Consider the following 23,566-nt stretch of genomic DNA (forward strand, 5'->3'; position numbering starts at 1 on the left):
AGACTGTTTAAAACAGTGTACGGGTTACATTAACACTGTTTACTGTCAGGCATTGTTTACAGCAGTATTCGGTTTACATTAACACTGTTTACCGCAGGGCACTGCTTACGTGGACTCTGTTTCCAGTGTATACCTTTTATATAAACACTGTTTACTGTACTGCTATATTTACATAGACTCTGTTTACAGTAGTGTACGGTTTACATAAACAATGTTTACTGCAGGGCACTGTTTGCATAGACTATTTACAGCAGTGTACGGTTTCCATAAAGACTGTTAACAATCCGGCACTGTTTACATAGCCTGTTTACACCAGTGCACAGTTTACGATAAGCCTTTTTACTGTACGGCTCTGTTTCCATAGCCTCCGTTTGCAAAAATGTCCGGTTTAAGTATACTGTTTACTGCAGGACAATGTTTAAATAGACTATGTTAACTGCAGGGCACATGTACAAAGATTGTTTGCAGTAGTGTACGGTTTACATAAACATTGTTTACAGTAGCGCCCTGTTAGGAAGACTGTTTAGTGTAGGGCACTGTTTACATAGACTCTTTTACAGCAGTGTATGGTGTACTTTCACTCTGTTTACTGTGGGGCACTGTTTACATGGACTCTGCTTACAGAAGTGTATGGCTGACTTTCACCCTGTTTTCTGTAGGGCACTGTTTACATAGACTCTATTACTGTAGGGCACAGTTTAAATATTGTTTACGTTAGTGCACTGTGTACATAGTCTTTGTTTATAACAGTGTACATTTTACATATGCACGGTTTACTTTAGGGCACTGTTTGCACAGACTCTGTTTACAGTAGTGTACAGTTTGCTTTCACTCTGTTTACTGCAGGGCCCTGTTTACGTAGACTCTGTTTACAGCAGTGTACCGTTACATATACACTGTTTAGTGTAGTCCTCTGATTACTCAGACATTGTTCACAGCAGAGTACGATTTACAGAAACACTGTTGACTGGAGGGCACTGATTACATAGACTCTTTTTACAGCAGTGTACGGTTTACATTAACAGGTTTTACTAGAAGGCATATTTTACAAAGGGTCTGTTTACTTTTATGTAAGGATTACTTTCACTCTGTTTACTGTATGGTGCTTTTTAAATACTGTTTACTGGAGGGCACTTTTACATAGACTGCTTCCAGTAGTGTACGGTTTAATTTCTCTGTTTACTGTAAGGCACTGTTTTCACCGACTTTCATTCCAGCAGTGTACATTTTACATACTCGCTGTTTGCTGTTGGCACTGTTTACATAGACTGTTTACTGTAGGCCATTGCTTAAATACTGGTTACTGTTTGGCACATTTTATATAGACTCTGTTTACTGTATGGCAGTGTTTAAACACTGTTTACTGTAGGGCATTGTTTGCGTAGACCCTTTTTATACCAGTTACGATTTACATAAACACTGTTTACTGGAGGGCACTGTTTACAATGACTCTTATTACAGCAGGGTACGGTTTTTAAAAACTGTTAACAGTAAGGCACTCTTCACATAGACTCTGCTGACAGCACTGAATGGTTTACATTGATGCTGTTGATTGCCGGGCACTGTTTACATAGAGTCTGTTTTCCAGCAGAGTGCGGTTTACGTTGGCAGTGTTTACTGTAGGGCGTTGTTTACATAGACGCGGTTTGCAGTTGCGTCCGGTTTGCATTAACACTGTTTACAGTAGGACACTGTTTAATAGACTCTGTTTACAGCAGTGTACGGTTCACATAAACACTGTTTATTGTAGGGTACTGTTTACATTCACTCTGTTTACAGCAGTGTACATTTTACATACACACTGTTTACAGTAGGACACTGTTTAATAGACTCTGTTTACAGCAGTGTACGGTTCACATAAACACTGTTTATTGTAGGGCACTGATTACATTCACTCTGTTTACAGCAGTGTACATTTTACATAAACACTGTTTACAGTAGGACACTGTTTAATAGACTCTGTTTACAGCAGTGTACGGTTCACATAAACACTGTTTATTGAAGGGCACTGTTTACATTCACTCTGTTTACAGCAGTGTACATTTTACATAAACACTGTTTATAGTAGGACACTGTTTAATAGACTCTGTTTACAGCAGTGTACGGTTTACATAAATACTATTTACTGAAGGGGACTGTGAGATAGACTCTGCTTACAGCAGGCTACGGCTTATATAAACACTTTTTACTGCAGGTAACTGTTTTCATGGACTCTGATTACAGCAGTGCATGGTTAACTTTCACTCTGTTTATTGTAGACCATGTTTACATAGACCATGTTTACTGTATTGTACGGTTTACGCAAACACTGTTTACAGTAGGGCACTGTTTACCTAGACTCTGTTTACAGTAGTGTATGGTGTACTTTAACTCTGTTTACTGTAAGGCACTGTTTACATAGACTCTATTTACAGGAGTGTACGGTTTACTATTGGGCACTGTTACATATACTCTATTTTGAGCTGACATAAACACTATTTACTGTAGGGAACTGTTTACATGGACTTTGTTTACAGCAGTATATATTTTAAATAAACTGTTTACTGTAGAGCACCGTGTATATAGAATCTGTTTCCAGCAGTATACCGTTTACTTAAACACTGTTTGCTGCAGTGCTATATTTACAAAGACTTTGTTTACAGTAGTGTATGATTTACATTAACATTGTTTACTATAGAGCACTGTGTACATAGACTCTGTTTGCAGTAGTGTATGGTTTACATAAGTATTGTTTACAGTTACGCATGGTTAACTTTCACTCTGTTTATTTTAGACCATGTTTACATAGACCATGTTTACCGTATTGTACGGTTTACGCAAACACTGTTTACAGTAGGACACTGTTTACCTAGACTCTGTTTCCAGTAGTGTACGGTGTACTTTAACTCTGTTTACTGTAAGGCAGTGTTTACATAGACTCTATTTACAGGAGTGTACGGTTTACTATTGGGCACTGTTACATTGACTCTATTTAGAGCTGATATTGCTGACATAAACACTATTTACTGTAGGGAACTGTTTACATAGACTCTGTTTACAGCAGTGCATGGTTCTCTTTCTCTCTGTTTACTCGAGGGCGCTGTTCACATAGACGAGGTTTTCCGTATTGTACGGTTTACGTAACCACTGTTTATTGCAGGGCACTGTTTAAATAGACCATGTTTACAGCAGTATATATTTTAAATAAACTGTTTACTGTAGAGCACCGTTTATATAGAATCTGTTTCCAGCAGTATACCGTTTACATAAACACCGTTTGCTGCAGTGCAATATTTACAAAGACTCTGTTTACAGTAGTGTATGATTTACATTAACATTGTTTCCTATAAAGCACTGTGTACATAGACTCTGTTTGCAGTATTGTACGGCTTACATAAGTATTGTTGACAGTTGCGCACTGTTTACATAGCCTGTTTAGCGTAGGGAACTGTTTACATTTGTCACTGTTTACAGCAGTGTGCGATTTACATAAACACTGCTTACTGTCGGGCACTGTTTACACAAACACTGCCTACTGTAGTGCACTCTTTACACAGACTCTTATTACAGCAGGTTACGGTTTTCAAAAACGTTTTACTGTAGGGCTCTGTTTACATAGACTCCACGGACAGCAGTGCATGGTTTTCACAGACACTGTTTACTGCGGGACACTGTTTACATAGACTCTGTTTACAGCAGAGTACGGTTTCCGTCGGCCTTGTTTACTGTAAGGCGCTGTTGACATAAACGCTGTTTGCCGCGGTGCCCGGTTTACATTAGCTGTTTACTGCAGGGCAATGTTTACATGGACTTTGTTGAGAGCAGTATATGATTTAATAAACTCTGTTTAATTTAGGGTATTGTTCACATCGAGTTTCTTTTACAGTGGTGTACGGTTCACATAAATAATGGTTGTTGTAGGGTACTGTTTACATTTACTCTGTTTACAGTAGTTTACATTTTACATAAACACTTTTTACAGAAGGACACAATTTACATATACTCTCTTTACAGCACTGTACAGTTTACACGAACAATATTTGCTGTAAGGGACTGTTTACATCGACTGTTTACAGTAGTGAACAGTTTACATAAAGACTATATACTGAAGGGGGCGGTGAGCTCGTATTTGAGACAGTTCTATAAACATTCCATTATCAATGCGATGTATTACCGCTCCTAATTTGCAGAGTGTCTGTCTGCCTAATAGGGTCAGGTGTCGCCAGTTCCGGTTCATTCTTCCTGGGGGTTAATTGCTCCTTGGCCCCTTGCACGATAGCCTCTTTCCCTCTATTTCCAACCAGTGTTTGAGGGACTCATTTCCTTCGCTCAAATGATTATTATTATTGGGAACCCAGCCCCCTTTTATGCCGGGTGGGATCCCATACTTCAAAGCAAAGATGCACCATAAGAGTATTTTAGTAGCAGCAAAACATTCCCTGGGAGGGGGCTATGAATAGCACACATTTAAGTCAATTTCCAATGATTGATTTTGTAGGCATTAGCTATTCTTAGAGACGTATATTTTCTCTTTGTCAATTCAGAAAAGATCAACTGTCTGCTGAAATGGTTAATGTTTCCTGCAGAATCTAAGGGGCAGAGAACTTGGCATGATGCCATTTACGTTTTTTCACGGAATCTAAAACTTAGTCATATTCAATTACTTTTATTCGTAAAGGCACTTTCTTTCTTTTAAACTGATCGTAATTTCCAATGTTTCCGTTCATTAGAGAAACCTCAACAAAAATCACTCAATTTATAATCTCTGACTCACACAGACAGACGATAAAAAATACAACCCACTTCATGCTTTGACTAAAATCAATTGGTTCGACAAAACACACAGATTCTCACAGCTCACAAATATCACAGTTAACCGTTAGCCTTATCTCACGGCTACAGACAAATCTCGCTTTTACCTTAATCTTCGATTTACTTTTACTCGCCTGTTTATTTCTCCGAAAGGGGGTCAGCTTCATTAGATTCCTATGCGGGACATATAGGTTTACCAACCTCATTCCATTGCTTTACGATTGTTTATTTTTTTATTTATTTCAGTCTCTAAGGCACCTTTTTCTTCCCATGCAGCTATCATTAATTTATCAACTAAGATAACCCTCCGAGCATGAGTCACTGGCCAGTAATTAAGGCTGCCGAGCCGCAGACCCCCCTTTCAGCTGGGGTCGCGCTGTAGCTCTCTCCCTTTCAGCTGAGACAGTCCTGTTTAGAGATTCGTTTCGGGGTTCACGTCCCGTTAAATTCAGGAAACTGCACCGACTGCGCCAATTTGTCGTGAAAATAATAATGAAGACGAATTCCTCGAGGTTCGATTTAAGGAAATTTATTGACACAAATGTACTTGTGGAGAGACAGTGTTTCAGCTGCAAAGCCAAGGCACTGCACTCTGAGTTCTGCAGTCAAAAACCATTATATTTATAGGTTAAAATAAACAACTTTGAAGAGATAAAGCTTGGGCACATACGCAAGAGGAAATATGAATGTTTTGCCCTTGGTTTAAAAACAATTCGAGTCCGCATTTTGTTGTCCTTCGGAAGAACAACTTATTATCATAATAAGGCCAGTACCACATACGAAGCAGTATTTGGTTTACATTACTTGACCTCCTTATTTTCGCTCAAAAGCAGTGTTAAAATATAGTTAATATTCCCAGCATGCTTCTAAATTGGTAACTCATTCACTTCCTTCCACACTTACCGACACACAAAGAGTTAAGTTTCTCCCAGCTACTGCTAATTGGAGCAGTTTCCTTCCCAGCCAATCAGGTCACTGCTTTGCTGTGATGTCACTCTTCAAGGTAAGGTTTTAAAGAGGAAAACTTACCTTCCCGACAAACCCCTGGCCACTGCTCCCGCCGAAAATCTGAAGGCTGCTTCTCCGGCAGCTGTGTCCCCGCCGCTCTCCTCGCGCTCTTTTATCCTGTGTCCCCGCTCCCCTCCTCATGCCCTTTTATCCTGTGTCTCCGCCGCTCTCCTCGTGCTCTTTTATCCTGTGTCCCCGCCCCTCTCCTCGCGCTCTTTCACTGAGTCCCCGCCGCTCTCCTCGCGCTCTTTCACTGTGTCTCCGCCGCTCTCCTCGCGCTCTTTTATCGTGTGTCCCCGCCGCTCTCCTCGCGCTCTTTCACTGAGTCCCCGCCGCTCTCCTCGCGCTCTTTCACTGTGTCTCCGCCGCTCTCCTCGCGCTCTTTCACTGAGTCCCCGCCGCTCTCCTCGCGCTCTTTCACTGAGTCCCCGCCGCTCTCCTCGCGCTCTTTCGCTGAGTCTCCGCCGCTCTCCTCGCGCTCTTTCACTGAGTCTCCGCCGCTCTCCTCGCACTCGTTCCCTGACACCCCGCCGCTCTCCTCGTGCTCTTTCCCTGAGTCTCCGCAGCTCTCCTCGCGCTCTTTTATCCTGAGTACCCGCCACTCTCCTCGCGCTCTTTCACTGTGTCCCCGCCGCTCTCCTCGCCCTCTTTCACGGAGTCCCCGCCGCTCTCCTCGCGCTATTTTATCCTGAGTCCCCGCCTCTCTTCTCGCGCTCTTTCACTGTGTCCCCGCCGCTCTCCTCGCGCTCTTTTATCCTGAGTCCCCGCCTCTCTCCTCGCGCTCTTTCACTGTGTCCCCGCCCTCTCCTCGCGCTCTTTCACTGAGTCTCCGCCGCTCTCCTCGCGCTCTGTCACTGTGTCTCCGCCGATCTCCTCTCGCTCTTTCACTGAGTATCCGCCGCTCTCCTCGCTCTCTTTCACTGTGTCCCGCCCTCTCCTCGTGCTCTGTCACAGAGTCTCCGCCGGTCTCCTCGCGCTCGTTCACTGTGTCTCCGCCACTCTCCTCGCGCTCTTTCACTGCAGGCTGTGATGTCACGGTTCAACTTCTTTCCACTTCTACCTGCCCTCGAGTCTCCCTCCTGATCTTTACTCGGCTGGGATCCTTACAGTGATTGTCTTTTTTTCGGTTAGAGGAGGAGGTAGGGAGGGAAACACTGAAGAATTGACTCGGATTAACTGTCACTTGACAACAGCTCCTCCACAAACCACCTTCAAGGTGTACAGAGCTGGAATCGAACTTGGGTTTCCGCAGTGTGAGATCAGAAAGTAAACACGTGGCAGAAGCCCCTTTTCAAAACAGATCAATGCAACCTCTAAACAAAATACACCTACTTCTAATTATAAATGTGCTGCTGCTTTTATTTATGCAACACACATGTTTTGGGAACATTAAAAAACGCCAGAAAGCGCCCACGGTGAGACAGGTTCGAACTTACAATTAAGTTGATGCTGTGAAGTAACCAGTGAGCTAAAGCTGACGCTGGCTTCGAACATGGGCACATTGTATATGAATGATTACTGTAATCACACTCGCCGTGGTGGGCAACATTGACGGGAAACTCCAAGTGTTGGTGCACATCATCTCACAGCCACACATGAACAAAAACATAAAAGTGCGTGAAGTACCGACAGAGCACATTCATTCCGTTTAACCTCAGCGGCTCTTTAGATTAGCGGTTCATTCAATCCCACTCGATCGACCTTTCCCCAAAGGCATGCATTTGATTCCCGTCGTTTCTCGCATTGACATTTGAAAGCCACTGTTGTATCTGCCTCCACCAATCTGACAGGCAGTGCGGACTAGATAACTGAACTGTATCCCAGAACATTGAAATAATTGTTGGAAAGATGTATGTTAAAAATCGTATCTGGCAGTTATATTCACCTGCGAGCTGCAAGGGCTGTGGCAACTGGAACTGACATCAAATTACAACAGGGCCACTCACTCCTGCCCCAACATCCAGTTTGATCACAGCTGAGCTTCTGCCTCAATGTCATTTCCTGCCTGTTCCTCAGATACTTTCATTCCCTCAAAGTTCACTGTCGATAAGAAAAATGGAGGCAGACACCCACAGTAAAATATCAAATCGATTTGGACATATAGATGGAGTGCTCGAATCTGCAGCGACACAGATCTGGAAGGTGCGACAGGTCATAGGGTCATCGAAGTTTACAGCATGGAAATAGACCCTTCCGCCTAACTTATTCATGCCTCCCAGTTTTTACTGCACAAAGCCTGTCCAGTTGCCCACAATTGGTCATATCCCTCTATACTCACCTTCTCCATATAATTATCTAAATGCTTTTTAAAGGTAGAATTGTAGACGCCTCTATCACTGCCTCTGCCAGCTCGTTCCAGACACTCACCACTCTCTGTGTGAAACAATGGTTCCTCTGGACCCTTTTGAATCTCTCCCCTCTCACGTTAAACCTATGCCCTCTAGTTTTGAATTCCAGTAACCTTGGGATAATCTACTTAATCTATGCCCCTCATTATTTTATAGCCGACGTCAAGATCACCCCTACCCTCCAAAATATTCCAGTCTATCCAGCCGCTCAGTTTAACTCAAACCATCAAGTCCGGTAGCAGCCTAGCAAATCTTTTCTGATCTCCAGCCAGGTTAATAACATCCTTTCTATATTAGGGTGACCAGAACTGTACACAGTGTTCGAAGTGTGTTCTTCACAATGTCCTGTAGAACTTCAGCAAGACGTCCCAACTCCTGTATTCAATAATCTGACCATGTACTGTAGAATAGTAATAACGGGCACATAAATATTAATTGTGGAACAAGGAGCCTCCTTCAGTGTTGTGAATTTCCAATTATTCATCATGTTTGCAGTGGTTCCAAAAAGCAACGAATTCGCAGAATGTGTCTGACTGGAAAAAATGTAGAAGAATATCTTGCACAAGAGCCCCACAGCAAATCAAATCTTCACCCGATACCAATAGAAACAAAACAGAAACAGAGTAAAGGAGAATGGTAAAGAGAGAAAGGGGGAGAGAGCGTTTACTGCTGGAGTATATTGCACACCACTCCCTTCCACCTTACTGCAGCAAGCACAGTGTTTCTGTCTTCAAGGATTCATGCTGTTAGAAATACATTATATTCAGTTTCCTCTGAAGCAGAAGTTACCGGATTCATTGCACCGTTAGAATGACAAACGGGCAGCACAATGGCCCAGTGGTTAGCACTACTGCCTCACGACGCCGAGTTCTCAGGTTGGATTTCGGCTCTGGGACACTGTCCGTGTGGAGTTTGCACGTTTCCCCCGTGTTTGCGTGGGTTATGCCTTCACAACCCAATGATGTGCAGAGTAGGTGGATTGGCCGCGCTAAATCGCGCCTTAATCGGAAAAAATGAATTGGGTACCCTATACTTTTGTTTCAAGAATGGAGATCAGTTCATCCCACGCCCCAGGAATTCAAAGCACCAATGCATTAAAAATATTACTTTTACTGGATGTGAAAGTTGCTGGTTAGGACATAATTTATTGCCCAACCCTAGTTGCCCTTCAGAAGGTGGTGGTGAGCTGCTTTCTTGAATCGTTGCAGGGCGTTAGTTTTGGGTACACCCACGCGCTTTTAGGGGGAAGCTAAAGGATTTCTCCCCGTTATCGTGAAGGAACGTTGATATGGTTCCAAGTGGGAGTGGCGAGTGATTTGGAGGGGAAATCCAGTTGGCGATTTTCCCAAGTAGGGGCTTGTCTAGTTCTTCAAAATGATAGTGGTCGTCGGTCTGGAAGGCGCTTTCTCAGCAACAATTCCCCGAGTAACTGTGTTGAGTTATTGCGGTGCATTCTGGGATGGCTGTGGCGGAGGGATTGTGTCAGGAGGAGCAATAACACGCATTGCTTTGTCCACGATGCTTTCAAACTCGCTGAGTGTTCTCGGAGATCTGGGGAAAAGGGTTACACGTGAAACAAATGGACTAATCTATTTGCCTGCGTAACCAATCTTTTTCCGAAACTTCAAAAAATGTATAATAGATCATTGTTAATGCTCTTTCACCGCATTTCGGTAGTGAGTAATTGACAAAGTGTGAAAGATCAGTTATTGTACAGAGCTGGAATCGAACTTGAGTTTCCGCAGTGTGAGATCAGAAAGTAAACAGGTGGCAGAAGCCTCTTTTTAAGACAGATAAATGCAACCTCTGAACAAAATACACTTACTAATAATTATAAATGTGCTGCTGCTTTTACTTATGCAACAAACATGTTTTAGAATATTAAAAACGCCAAGCAGCGCCTACGGTGAGACAAGTTCAAACTTACTATTAAGTTAATGCTGTGAAGTAACCAGTGAGCTAAAGCTGACTCTGACTTCAAACATAGACACATTGTATATAAAGGATTGCCGTGATCATACTCGCCGTGGTCGGTAACATTGACGAGAAACTCCAGGTATTGGTGCACATCATCTCACAGCCAGACGTGACCAAAAACTTAAAAATGCGTGAAGTACAGACGGAGGACATTCATTCCGTTTAACCTCAGTGGCTCTTTAGATTAGCACATCATTCGATGCCACTCGACCGACCTTTCCCCAGAGGCATGCATTTGATTTCTGTCGTTTCTCGCATTAAAATTTGAAAGCCACTGTTGTATCTGCCTCCACCAATCTCTCAGGCAGTGTGGACCAGATAATTGAACTGTATCCCAGTACATTGAAATAATTGTTGGAAAGATGTATGTTAAAAATCTCATCTCGCAGTCATATTCATCTGCGAGTACTGTGGCAACTGGAACTGATAGCAAATGACAACATAGTGAGACGACCCGGCCACTCACTCCTGCCCCAACATCCGTTTGATCACAGCTGAGCTTCAGCCTCAATGTCATTTCCTGCCTGTTCCTCGGATACTTTCATTCCCTCAATATTCACTGTCGATAGGAAAAATGGAGGCAGGCATTCAAACCGATTTGGACATACAGTTATTGCGGTGCATTTTGGGATGTCTGTGGCGGAGGGAATGAATGCTTGTGGCAGGAGGAGCAATCAAGCGCACTGCTTGGTCCTGGATGCTTTCGAACTACCTGAGTGTTCTTGGAGATCTGGGGAACAGCGTTTCACGTGGAAAAGAATGGATTAAGCAATTCGCTGCGTAACCAAACTTGTTCCGAAATTTCAAAGAGCATACAATAGATAATTTGTAAAGCTCTTTTTCTCCATTTAGGTTGTGAGTAATTGACAGAGTTTGATAGGTCAGCTATTGTACAGAGCTGGAATCGAACTTGGGTTTCCGCAGTGTGAGATGAGAAAGTAAACACGTGATACAAGTCTCTTTTCAAAACAGATCAATGCAACCTCTAAACAAAATACACCTACTTCTAATTATAAATGTGCTTGTGCTTTTATTTATGCAACACATGTTTTGGAAATGTTAAAAACGCCAAGCAGCTCCCGCGGTGACACAGGTTCGAACTTACAATTAATTTGATGCTGAGACGTAACCAGTGAGCTAAAGCTAACGCTGGGTTAAAGCATGGACAATGGTGATTGTCCAGCGTATGGACCACGACACCACACAACCCTGTCATGGCAATTTCTGCAAGACGTGCCAGATCATCGACATGGATACCACTATTACACGTGAGAACACAACCCACCAGGTACGCGGTACATACTCGTGCGACTCGGCCAACGTTGTCTACCTCATACGCTGCAGGAAAGGATGTCCCGAAGCGTGCTACATTGGCGAGACCATGCAGACGCTGTGACAACGAATGAACGGACATCGCGCAACAATCACCAGGCAGGAATGTTCCCTTCCAGTCGGGGAACACTTCAGCAGTCAAGGGCATTCAGCCTCTGATCTCCGGGTAAGCGTTCTCCAAGGCGGCTGTCAGGACGCGCGACAACGCAGAATCGCCGAGCAGAAACTTATAGCCAAGTTCCGCACACATGAGTGCGGCCTCAACCGGGACGTGGGATTCATGTCACATTACATTCATCCCCCACCATCTGGCCTGCGAAATCCTACCAACTGTCCTGGCTTGATACAATTCACACCTCTTTAACCTGGGGTTACCCCATCTCTGGATCTATAAAGATTTAATCACCTGCTAATGCTCGCATTCCTAGCATTGTTTGGCATCTTTGAATTTGTCTATATATGTGTTTCTGGAACAGACCTCTTCATTCACCTGAGGAAGGAGCAGCGCTCTGAAAGCTAGTGACATCGAAACAAACCTGTTGGACTTTAACCTGGTGTTGTAAGACTTCGTACTGTGCTCACCCCAGTCCAACGCCGGCATCTCCACATCATGGCTACAATATTCCAAGTATGTCCTTCCCAACGACTTGTAGAACTTCAGCAAGACATCCCAACTTTTGTGTTCAATTATCTGACCATTTATCTGTATAATCGTAATAATGGGCAGACGCAGTAATTGGGGAACAAAGAACTTCCTTTAGTGTTGTGAATTTCCAATTATTCATCATGTTTGCACTGGGTCCAAAAAGCAACAAAGTTGCAGAATCTGTCTGACTGGAAAAAGGTGTCGACGAATATCTTCGTCAAGAGACCCACAGCAAATCACATCTTCACCCGATACCAATAGAAACAAAACAGAAACAGAATAAAGGAGGGTGGTAAAGAGAGAAAGGGGAAGAGACCGTTTCACGCTGGAGTAGATTGCACACCACTCAGTTCCACCTGACTGCAGCGAGCACATTGTTTCTGTCTTCCAGGATTCATGCTGTTAGAAATACCTGAGATCCAGTTTCCTCTGAGGTAGAAGTTATATGATTCATTCTACCGTTAGAATTAAAAAACAGCGGCAGCACGTTCGCGCAGTGGTTAGCACTGCTGCCGGAAGGCGCCGAGTTCTCAGTTTCGATCCCGGCTCCGGGTCACCGTCCGTGTGGAGTTTGCGTATTCTTCCCGTTTTTTGCGTGGGTTTCCCCCCACATCCCAATGATGTGCAGTGTAGGTGGATTGGCCGCGCTAAATTGCCCCTTAATTGGAAAAAATGAATTGGGTAATCGATGTTTACTTTTTAAGAACGGAGAACAGTTCATCCCAGGCCCCAGAAATTCAAAGCACCAATGCATTAAAAATATCACTTTTACTGGATGTGAGAGCTGCTGGTTCGGACAGAATTTATTGTCCATCCCAAGTTACGCTGAAGAAGGTGAGCTGCTTTCTTGACTCGTTGCAGACCATGATTTTTGGGTACACCCAGCGTGCTTTTAGGGAGGGAGCTAAATGTCTTATTCCCCGTTCCCGTGAAGGAAGGTTTATCTTGTTCCAAGTGGGAGTGGTGAGTGATTTGGAGGGAAATTCCAGTTGGTGATTTTCCGAAGTAGGGGCTTGTCTGCTCCTTCAAAATGATAGTGGTCGCAGTCTGGAAGGTGCTGTTTTCGGAACAATTGCCTGGGGAACTTTGTTGAGTTAATGCGGTGCATTTTGGGATGGCTTTGGCCGAGGGATTGAATGCTTGTGGCAGGAGGAGCAATCAAGCGCACTGCTTGGTCCTGGATGCTTTCGAACCCTGAGTGTTCTTGGAGATCTGGGAACAGCGTTTCACGTGGAAAAAAACTGGATTAATCAATTCGCCTTCGTAAACTATCTTGTCCGAAATTTCAAAAAATGTATAATAGATAATCGTTAATGCTCCTTTCCTCCATTTAGGTAGTGAGTAATTGACAAAGTGTGATAGGTCAGTTATTGTACAGAGCTGGAATCGAACTTGAGTTTCCGCAGTGTGAGATCAGAAAGTAAACACGTGGCACAAGCCTCTTTTAAAAACAATTAATGCAGCCTCTAAACAAAATACACCTACTTCTAATTATAAATGTGCTGCTGCTTTTATTTATGCAACACATGTTTTGGAAATAATAAAAAAGCCAGGCAGCGCCCAAGGTAAGACAGGTTCTAACTTACAATTAAGTTGATGCTGTGAAGTAACCAGTGAGTTAAAGCTGACGCTGGTTTCAGGCATGGACACATTGTATATGAAGGATTACCGTGATCATACTCGCCGTAGTGGGTAGCATTGAGGGGAAATCCAGTGTGGTGGTGCATATCATCTCACAGCCAGACGTGACCAAAAACGTTAAAGTGCGTCAAGTAAAGAAAGAGGACATTCATTCCGTTTAACCTCAGCGGCTCTTTAGATTCGCAGATCATTCAATCCCACTCGACCGACCTTTCCCCAAAGGCATGCATTTGATTGCTGTCGTTTCTCGCATTGAAATTTGAAAACCACTGTTTTATCTGCCTCCACCAACCTCACAGGCTATGTAGACTTGATAACTGAACTGCGTCCCCGAACTTTGAATTAATTGATGGAAAGATGTAACTTAAAAATCGTATCGCGCAGTTATAATCATCTGCGAGTGCTGTGGCAACTGAAACTGGTAGTAAATGACAACATAGTGAGACGACCCGGATACTCACTCCTGACCCAACATCCAGTTTGATCGCAGCTGAGCTTCGGCCTCAATGTCATTTCCTGCCTGTTTCTCAAATCCTTTCAATCACACAGGGACCATTGTCCATGAGGATGATAGAGGCAGACACCCAGAGCAAAATTTCAAAATCACATGGGCATAGAGATGGAGTGCTCGAATCTGCAGCGTTACAGAGCTGGAAGGTGGGATATGGTTTACAGCATGGAAATAGGCCCTTCGGCCCAACTTATCCATGCCGCCCATTCCTCTGCATTCTCCCCATAACCCCTGATCCCTTTAATAAGACAACATTGTACCCGCTTCTATTACTTCCTCTGGCAACTCTGTCCAGACGTTCAGCGCACTATTTGTGAAGGAATTACTCTCTGGACCCTTTTGTGTGTCTCCTCTCTAACTTTAAACCTATACCCACTTGTTTTGCACTCCCCTATCTTTGGGAAAATATGATAGACCTCGAGAATTTCACCCCTATGCCTCCTACACTCCAGGGGGAAATGTCCCAGCGTACCAAATGCACATTATAGCTCAAACTATTAATTTACGGGAGCACCCTTGTAAAACGTTTCAGCACTATTTCTAGTTGAATAGTATCATCTCTATAATAGTGAGACCAGAACTGTACACAGTATTCCAAGTGTAGACTTACTTATGTCTTGCTCAACTTCAGCAAGGCGTCCAAACACCTACATTCAATGTTCTGACCATGTGTCTGTATAACAGTAATGATGGGCACAGGCACAGTAATCATGGAGCAAATACCCTCCTTTCGTGTCATGTAGTGCCAATTATTCTTCATGTTTGCAATGTTTCCACAAAGTGACAAAGTCGCAAAATATGTCTTACTGAACAGAAAATATGGTACAATATTCTGCTCAACTTAAACCTTCACCCGAGATACAAAACAGAAACAGAACAAAGGAGAGTGTTAAAGAGAGAAAGGCGGAGAGAGTGTTTAAATCCATGATAGATTGCACAACACTCCGTTCCACCTTACTGCCGCAACCACATTGTTTCTGTTTTCCTGGATTCATGCTGTTAGAAATACCTTAGATCCAGGTTCCTCTGAAGCAGAAGATATATGATGAGCTCTACCGTAATAATGGGAATTAGTTCATCCCATGTCGCAGAAATTCAAAGCAGCAATGCTATAAAAAGTTCACTTTTACGGGATTTGCGAGTTTCTGGTTCGGGCAGCATTTAATTCCCATCCCGAATTGCCCTTGAGTAGGTGGCGCTGAGCTGCCTTGTTCATCCGCTGCTGTCAGTGAGGTGTGAGGACACCCAACCTGCTTTTAGGGAGTTCTTGTCCTTCAAGATGATAGTGGCCGTGCGATTGGTAGATGATGTCTAAGGAACCTTGGTGAGTTACTGCAATGCATTTTGGGATGGTACACAGGGCATCCACGGTGCGTTTGTGGCGCAGGGATTGAATGTTTCTGGAAGGGGGAGCAATCAAGCGGGATACTTGGTCCAGGATGGTGTCGAACTACTTGAGTGCTTTTCGTGATATGTGGAATACTGTATCATGAACAAAACCCAAAATGGATTATTACATTTGCCTGAGTAAATAATTGTAATAGGCCAGGGTTAAGAAACTCCAAACAATGTTATGAAGTCCAACTGACAGACAAGCTTTATGTTGAATTTGGCTCGGATGAACACAAGAGCCTCCCCTTCAGGTGTGATTCAACAGTCTTCCTAAACACTTTGATCAACACAAGATTTATTCTAAGACCTTAGTTAACATCTGGAGTCGATTTCGGCGGGAGAACAGCTGGTGAGTCAGTTTCAGCCGGAGCATTGCGGAAGTGGTTGCTGGGAGGTAAGTCTGTCCTTTAAAAGCACTTGTCTTTGCAGGGGCAGGCCAGTCGATTTCGGCGGGAGAATCAGCTGGTGAGTCAGTTTCAGCGGGAGCATTGCGGAAGTGGCTGCTGGGAGGTAAGTCAACCTTTAAAAGCACTTGTCTTTGCAGGGGCAGGCCAGTCGATTTCGGCGGGAGTGGAGCTGGCTGGTTAGTCAATTTCAGCAGGAGCTGAGAATTTCTCTTTTTTTTAAATTAGTTTTTTAGGCGGGAACAGGAAGTCAACCCGCGGATGTCTGGGAAGACCCTCACCAATAATTTTAAAAAAAGAGAAATTCTCAGCTACAGGGAATTAGTTACACCAAAGATTGGAGATAGGTGGGTAACTGTAAGAGGGACAGGGAAAAAGCAGTCAGTGCAGGGATCCCATGCGGTCGTTCCCCTGAGAAACAAGTATACCGCTTTGGATACTTGTGGGGGGGGGGACTTACCAGGGGTAAGCCATGGGGTACGGGCCACTGGCACGGAGTCTGTCCCTGTTGCTCAGAAGGGAAGGGGGGAGAGGAACAGAGCATTAGTAATTGGGGACTCTATAGTCAGGGGCACAGATAGGAGATTTTGTGGGAGCGTGAGAGACTCACGTTTGGTATGTTGCCTCCCAGGTGCAAGGGTACGTGATGTCTCGGATCGTGTTTTCCGGGTCCTTAGGGGGGAGGGGGAGCAGCCCCAAGTCGTGGTCCACACTGGCACTAACGACATAGGTAGGAAAGGGGACAAGGATGTCAGGCAGGCTTTCAGGGAGCTAGGATGGAAGCTCAGAACTAGAGCAAACAGAGTTGTTATCTCTGGGTTGTTGCCCGTGCCACGTGATAGTGAGATGAGGAATAGGGAGAGAGAGCATTTAAACACGTGGCTACAGGGATGGTGCAGGCGGGAGGGATCCAGATTTCTGGATAACTGGGGCTCTTTCTGGGGAAAGTGGGACCTCTACAGACAGGATGGTCTACATCTGAACCTGAGGGGCACAAATATCCTGGGGGGGAGATTTGTTAGTGCTCTTTGGGGGGGGGGGGGGTTAAACTAATGCAGCAGGAGCATGGGAACCTGGATTGTAGTTTTAGGGTAAGGGAGAATGAGGGTATAGAGGTCAGGAGCACAGATTTGACGTCACAGGAGGGGGCCAGTGTTCAGGTAGGTGGTTTGAAGTGTGTCTACTTCAATGCCAGGAGTATACGAAACAAGGTAGGGGAACTGGCAGCATGGGTTTGTACCTGGGACTTCGATGTTGTGGCCATTTCGGAGACATGGATAGAGCAGGGACAGGAATGGATGTTGCAGGTTCCGGGGTTTAGGTGTTTTAGTAAGCTCAGAGAAGGAGGCAAAAGAGGGGGAGGTGTGGCGCTGCTAGTCAAGAGCAGTATTATGGTGGCGGAGAGGATGCTAGATGGGGACTCTTCTTCCGAGGTAGTATGGGCTGAAGTTAGAAACAGGAAAGGAGAGGTCACCCTGTTGGGAGTTTTTTATAGGCCTCCTAATAGTTCTAGGGATGTCGAGGAAAGGATGGCGAAGATGATTCTGGATATGAGCGAAAGTAACAGGGTAGTTATTATGGGAGACTTTAACTTTCCAAATATTGACTGGAAAAGATATAGTTCGAGTACAATAGATGGGTCGTTTTTTGTACAGTGTGTGCAGGAGGGTTTCCCGAAACAATATGTTGACAGGCCAACAAGAGGCGAGGCCACGTTGGATTTGGTTTTGGGTAATGAACCAGGCCAGGTGTTGGATTTGGAGGTAGGAGAGCACTTTGGGGACAGTGACCACAATTCGGTGACGTTTACGTTAATGATGGAAAGGGATAAGTATACACCGCAGGGCAAGAGCTGGGGGAAGGGCAATTATGATGCCATTAGACGTGACTTGGGGGGGGGGGGGGATAAGGTGGAGAAGTAGGCTGCAAGTGTTGGGCACACTGGATAAGTGGGGCTTGTTCAAGGATCAGCTACTCCGTGTTCTTGATAAGTATGTACCGGTCAGACAGGGAGGAAGGCGTCGAGCGAGGGAACCGTGGTTTACCAAGGAAGTGGAATCTCTTGTTCAGAGGAAGAAGGAGGCCTATGTGAAGATGAGGTGTGAAGTTTCGGTTGGGGCGATGGCTACAAGGTAGCGAGGAAGGATCTAAAGAGAGAGCTAAGACGAGCAAGGAGGGGACATGAGAAGTATTTGGCAGGAAGGATCAAGGAAAACCCAAAAGCTTTCTATAAGTATGTCAGGAATAAGCGAATGACTAGGGAAAGAATAGGACCAGTCAAGGACAGGGATGGGAAATTGTGTGTGGAGTCTGAAGAGATAGGCGAGATACTAAATGAATATTTTTCGTCAGTATTCACTCAGGAAAAAGATAATGTTGTGGAGGAGAATGCTGAGCCCCAGGCTAATAGAATAGATGGCATTGAGGTACGTAGGGAAGAGGTGTTGGCAATTCTGGACAGACTGAAAATAGATATGTCCCCGGGACCTGATGGGATTTATCCTAGGATTCTCTGGGAGGCCAGGGAAGAGATTGCTGGACCTTTGGCTTTGATTTTTATGTCATCATTGGCTACAGGAATAGTGCCAGAGGACTGGAGGACAGCAAATGTGGTCCCTTTGTTCAAAAAGGGGAGCAGAGACAACCCCGGCAACTATAGACCAGTGAGCCTCACGTCTGTAGTGGGTAAAGTCTTGGAGGGCATTGTAAGATACAAGGTTTATAATCATCTAGATAGGAATAATATGATGAGGGATAGTCAGCATGGCTTTGTGAAGGGTAGGTCATGCCTCACAAACCTTATTGAGTTCTTTGAGAAGGTGACTGAACAGGTAGACGAGGGTAGAGCAGTTGATGTGGTGTATATGGATTTCAGCAAAGCGTTTGATAAGGGTCCCCACGGTAGGCTATTGCAAAAAATACGGAGGCTGGGGATTGAGGGTGATTTAGAGATGTGGATCAGAAATTGGCTAGCTGAAAGAAGGAGAGGGTGGTGGTTGATGGGAAATGTTCAGAATGGAGTACAGTCACAAGTGGAGTACCACAAGGATCTGTTCTGGGGCCGTTGCTGTTTGTCATTTTTATCAATGACCTAGAGGAAGGCGCAGAAGGGTGGGTGAGTAAATTTGCAGACGATACTAAAGTCGGTGGTGTTGTCGATAGTGTGGAAGGATGTAGCAGGTTACAGAGGGATATAGATAAGCTGCAGAGCTGGGCTGAGAGGTGGCAAATGGAGTTTAATGTAGAGAAGTGTGAGGTGATTCACTTTGGAAGGAATAACAGGAATGTGGAATATTTGGCTAATGGTAAAGTTCTTGAAAGTGTGGATGAGCAGAGGGATCTAGGTGTCCATGTACATAGATCCCTGAAAGTTGCCACCCAGGTTGATAGGGTTGTGAAGAAGGCCTATGGAGTGTTGGCCTTTATTGGTAGAGGGATTGAGTTCCGAAGTCGGGAGGTCATGTTGCAGCTGTACAGAACTCTGGTACGGCCGCATTTGGAGTATTGCGTACAGTTCTGGTCACCGCATTATAGGAAGGACGTGGAGGCTTTGGAGCGGGTGCAGAGGAGATTTACCAGGATGTTGCCTGGTATGGAGGGAAAATCTTATGAGGAAAGGCTGATGAACTTGAGGTTGTTTTCGTTGGAGAGAAGAAGGTTAAGAGGAGACTTAATAGAGGCATACAAAATGATCAGGGCGGTGGATAGGGTGGACAGTGAGAGCCTTCTCCCGCGGATGGATATGGCTGGCACGAGGGGACATAACTTTAAACTGAGGGGTAATAGATATAGGACAGAGGTCAGAGGTAGGTTCTTTACGCAAAGAGTAGTGAGGCCGTGAAATGCCCTACCTGCTACAGTAGTGAACTCGCCAACATTGAGGGCATTTAAAAGTGTATTGGATAAACATATGGATGATAATGGCATAGTGTAGGTTAGATGGCTTTTGTTTCGGTGCAACATCGTGGGCCGAAGGGCCTGTACTGCGCTGTATTGTTCTATGTTCTATGTTCTATGTTCTATTGTATATAAAGAAACACAGCAAGCATTATTATCAATTACAATCATAACGACACCATATACCTACAGTAATCTATGTATAATACTTAATGAATTCTCCCTTAACTGTTCCAAATCCAAAGCAAAATCCCATGAACGAAAAAACACATTTCAAGGCCGTGGCCCGGCACTCTGCATTCTAACCTTATTAAGACTGACTTTTCCTGAGAATTTAATTTCGTCTCACCAGCAGGTTGACAACCATTCCGGAGAGAAAACTATATTGTTTTAATTTACCAAAGCAGTTAACTATAATCAATGTTGTTTTTTTTTACTGAGTCAGACATTAACAGTGAAAATAGATAAACAGGCCAAAACACTTCTTTTCTCTGTCTGTGTCCACAAAAATCAAAATTGAAAGCGAAAGTAAAAACATCACACAGCCACAGCTCAGCTTCACCCACAAAATGACATCACTGAAGCCATGTGATGACACAAAAACCTTTCTTAAAGGCACACTCCCACGACATAATCTCGTTTCTAAATTATAAAATCAGATAATCAATAAAGTAAATTTCGCTAATGCACTTTAACTCCATTTAAGTTGTGAATAATTGACAAAGTGTGATAGAGAATATGGTGAACTGGTGCACGACAATAATCTTTCCCTCAATGTCAACAACACGAAGGAGATTGTTATCGACTTCAGGAAGCGTGGTGGAGAACATGCCCCGGTCTACATCAATGGGAATTAAATACAAAGGCTTCAATCTTTTAAGTTTCCAGATCACCAACATCCTGCCCTGGTCCCCACATGCCGATACTATAGTTAAGAAAGCTCACCAAAGACTCTACTTTCTCAGAAGACTAAGGACATTTGTCATGTCAGCTGCGACACTCACCAACCTTTACAGATGCACCATAGAAAGCATTCTTTCTGGTTGTATCACTGCTTGGTATGGATCCTGCTCTGCCCAAGACCGCAGGAAACTACAACATGTCGTGAAGGTAGCCCAGTCCATCACGCAAACGAGTCTCCAATCCATTGACTCTATCTATAATTCCCGCTGCCTTGGAAAGGCAGCCAGCATAATTTAGGACCCCACGCACCGCGGACATACCATCTTCCACCTTCCTCCGTCAGTAAAAATATACAGAAGTTTTAGGTCACGTACCAACCGACTCAAGAACAGCTTCTTCCCTGCTGCCATCAGACTTTTAAATGGACCTACCTTGTATTAAGTTGATCTTTTCTCTACACCAGAGCTATAACTGGAACATTACATTCTGCGGTCGCTCCTTCCTTCCCTGTGTGCTGTATGCGTTCTCTGTATAGCATGCAAGAAACCATGATAATGTGAGAATAACAACTCAAATCAAATCAAATCAAACAGATCAAGCAGAGCTGGAATCGAACTTGGGTTTCCTCAGTGAGAACCAGAAAGTAAACACGTGACACAAGCCGCATTAAAAAATAACTGTAGTGCGACCTCTAAAAAATACACCTACATCTAATTTTGAAATCTGGGTCTACTTTTAATCGGTGCAAAACATATGTTTTGGAAATATTAAAAACGTCAAACAGTGCACAGGGTCGCGGGCGGGTGTCGGGAGCGTCACGGGGCCAGCCGTTCATCAGTGCTCATGCGGCCCGGAGTGTTGGGACCTGAACCTGGGGTCAAAGTGCAATCGCGGATGGCGGTGGCTTTAGGCGCGGTGATCACTGATGATGAACAAGGCTATTATCTCGATCTTTTTGGCATCCCTAAACATTACTCAACTGATCTGGAGAGAGCCTATATCCCTCATGGTCTCACCATGCACTGAACTGAACGGTTGGCAAGGGATATAATGAGAGCCATTGGAATTCATCACATCGTCGCCCTCGAAGGGTGGCTGAAAGTGTTTTGCTGACCATTAAAACTACATTAAAGCATTGAATCGATACAGCGATCAGTCAAACACAATGACGGTTGACATCATCCGCTTGAAGAGTTCCTGTAATGATCACTGAACAAGGGAGATATTCAGAGTATATGAACTGAGGTCCGAATTCCACGCTTTCCTCCTGGAAAAATTGTCCTCGCTGCTGATTCGATTGCTGATGAAATTTGGATGCTAACTATCATCTTTTCAATTCTAAATGAACTTAACCTCAAATAGCAAGAGACGGATGGTGATTGCTTTCGGCACTGTGAAGAAATCGCAGCTTTCCAAAACCCATTGAAAGTTTGGCAATTGCGAGTGGTGGTGAGCCTTTCCTTTTTACAGCAGGGTGCTGTAGTGCTTTCTTAGTTTTAGCGTCGACCAAGGGTGGACCAGGACATATGTTCTATATGTGCACACCTAATAATTTGAAGCTGTAAACCATCTCCACCACGGCTTCATTGACGCAGAGAGGTGTGTATAAAATACTTCACTTACTGAAGTCAATGACCAGCTCTTCAGTTTTGCTGACATTGGGGATGAGATTATTGTCGTTAAACCACACCACTGGGTTCTCTATCTCCGTCCAGTATTCTGACTCATCGCTGTTCGAGATCCTACCCAGTACAGCTGTATGGTCAGCAATCTTGTATGGCACTGTTTCCTCTGACTCCTTTCCCAGCAGGGTGCGGTTCACATAAACACTGTTTACAGTACGCGCTTTTAGCATATACGATTTATAGCAGTGTGCGGTTTACATAAGCACTGTTTATTGTGGGGCACTGTTTACGTCGACTTTCCAGCAGTGTACGGTTTACACACACACTGTTTACTGTAGTGCGCTGTTTACGTAGACTATGTTTACAACAACGTACGGTTCACATAAACACTGTTAATTGCAGGTCCGGTTCAGATAGACTCTGTTTACGGCAATGTCCGGTTGAAATATTGTTTACTGTAGGGTACTGTTTAAATTGACCATGTTTACATTAGGCACTGTTTATATAGACTGTTTAAAACAGTGTACGGGTTACATTAACACTGTTTACTGTCAGGCATTGTTTACAGCAGTATTCGGTTTACATTAACACTGTTTACCGCAGGGCACTGCTTACGTGGACTCTGTTTCCAGTGTATACCTTTTATATAAACACTGTTTACTGTACTGCTATATTTACATAGACTCTGTTTACAGTAGTGTACGGTTTACATAAACAATGTTTACTGCAGGGCACTGTTTGCACAGACTATTTACAGCAGTGTACGGTTTCCATAAAGACTGTTAACAATCCGGCACTGTTTACATAGCCTGTTTACACCAGTGCACAGTTTACGATAAGCCTTTTTACTGTACGGCTCTGTTTCCATAGCCTCCGTTTGCAAAAATGTCCGGTTTAAGTATACTGTTTACTGCAGGACAATGTTTAAATAGACTATGTTAACTGCAGGGCACATGTACAAAGATTGTTTGCAGTAGTGTACGGTTTAAATAAACATTGGTAACTGTAGCGCACTGTTACGATGACTGCTTAGTGTAGGGCACTGCTTACATAGTCAATGTTTACAGCAGTGTACGATTTACGGAAACACT

Source organism: Scyliorhinus torazame, chromosome 20, assembly GCF_047496885.1.
Source record: "Scyliorhinus torazame isolate Kashiwa2021f chromosome 20, sScyTor2.1, whole genome shotgun sequence".
NCBI lineage: Eukaryota > Metazoa > Chordata > Chondrichthyes > Carcharhiniformes > Scyliorhinidae > Scyliorhinus > Scyliorhinus torazame.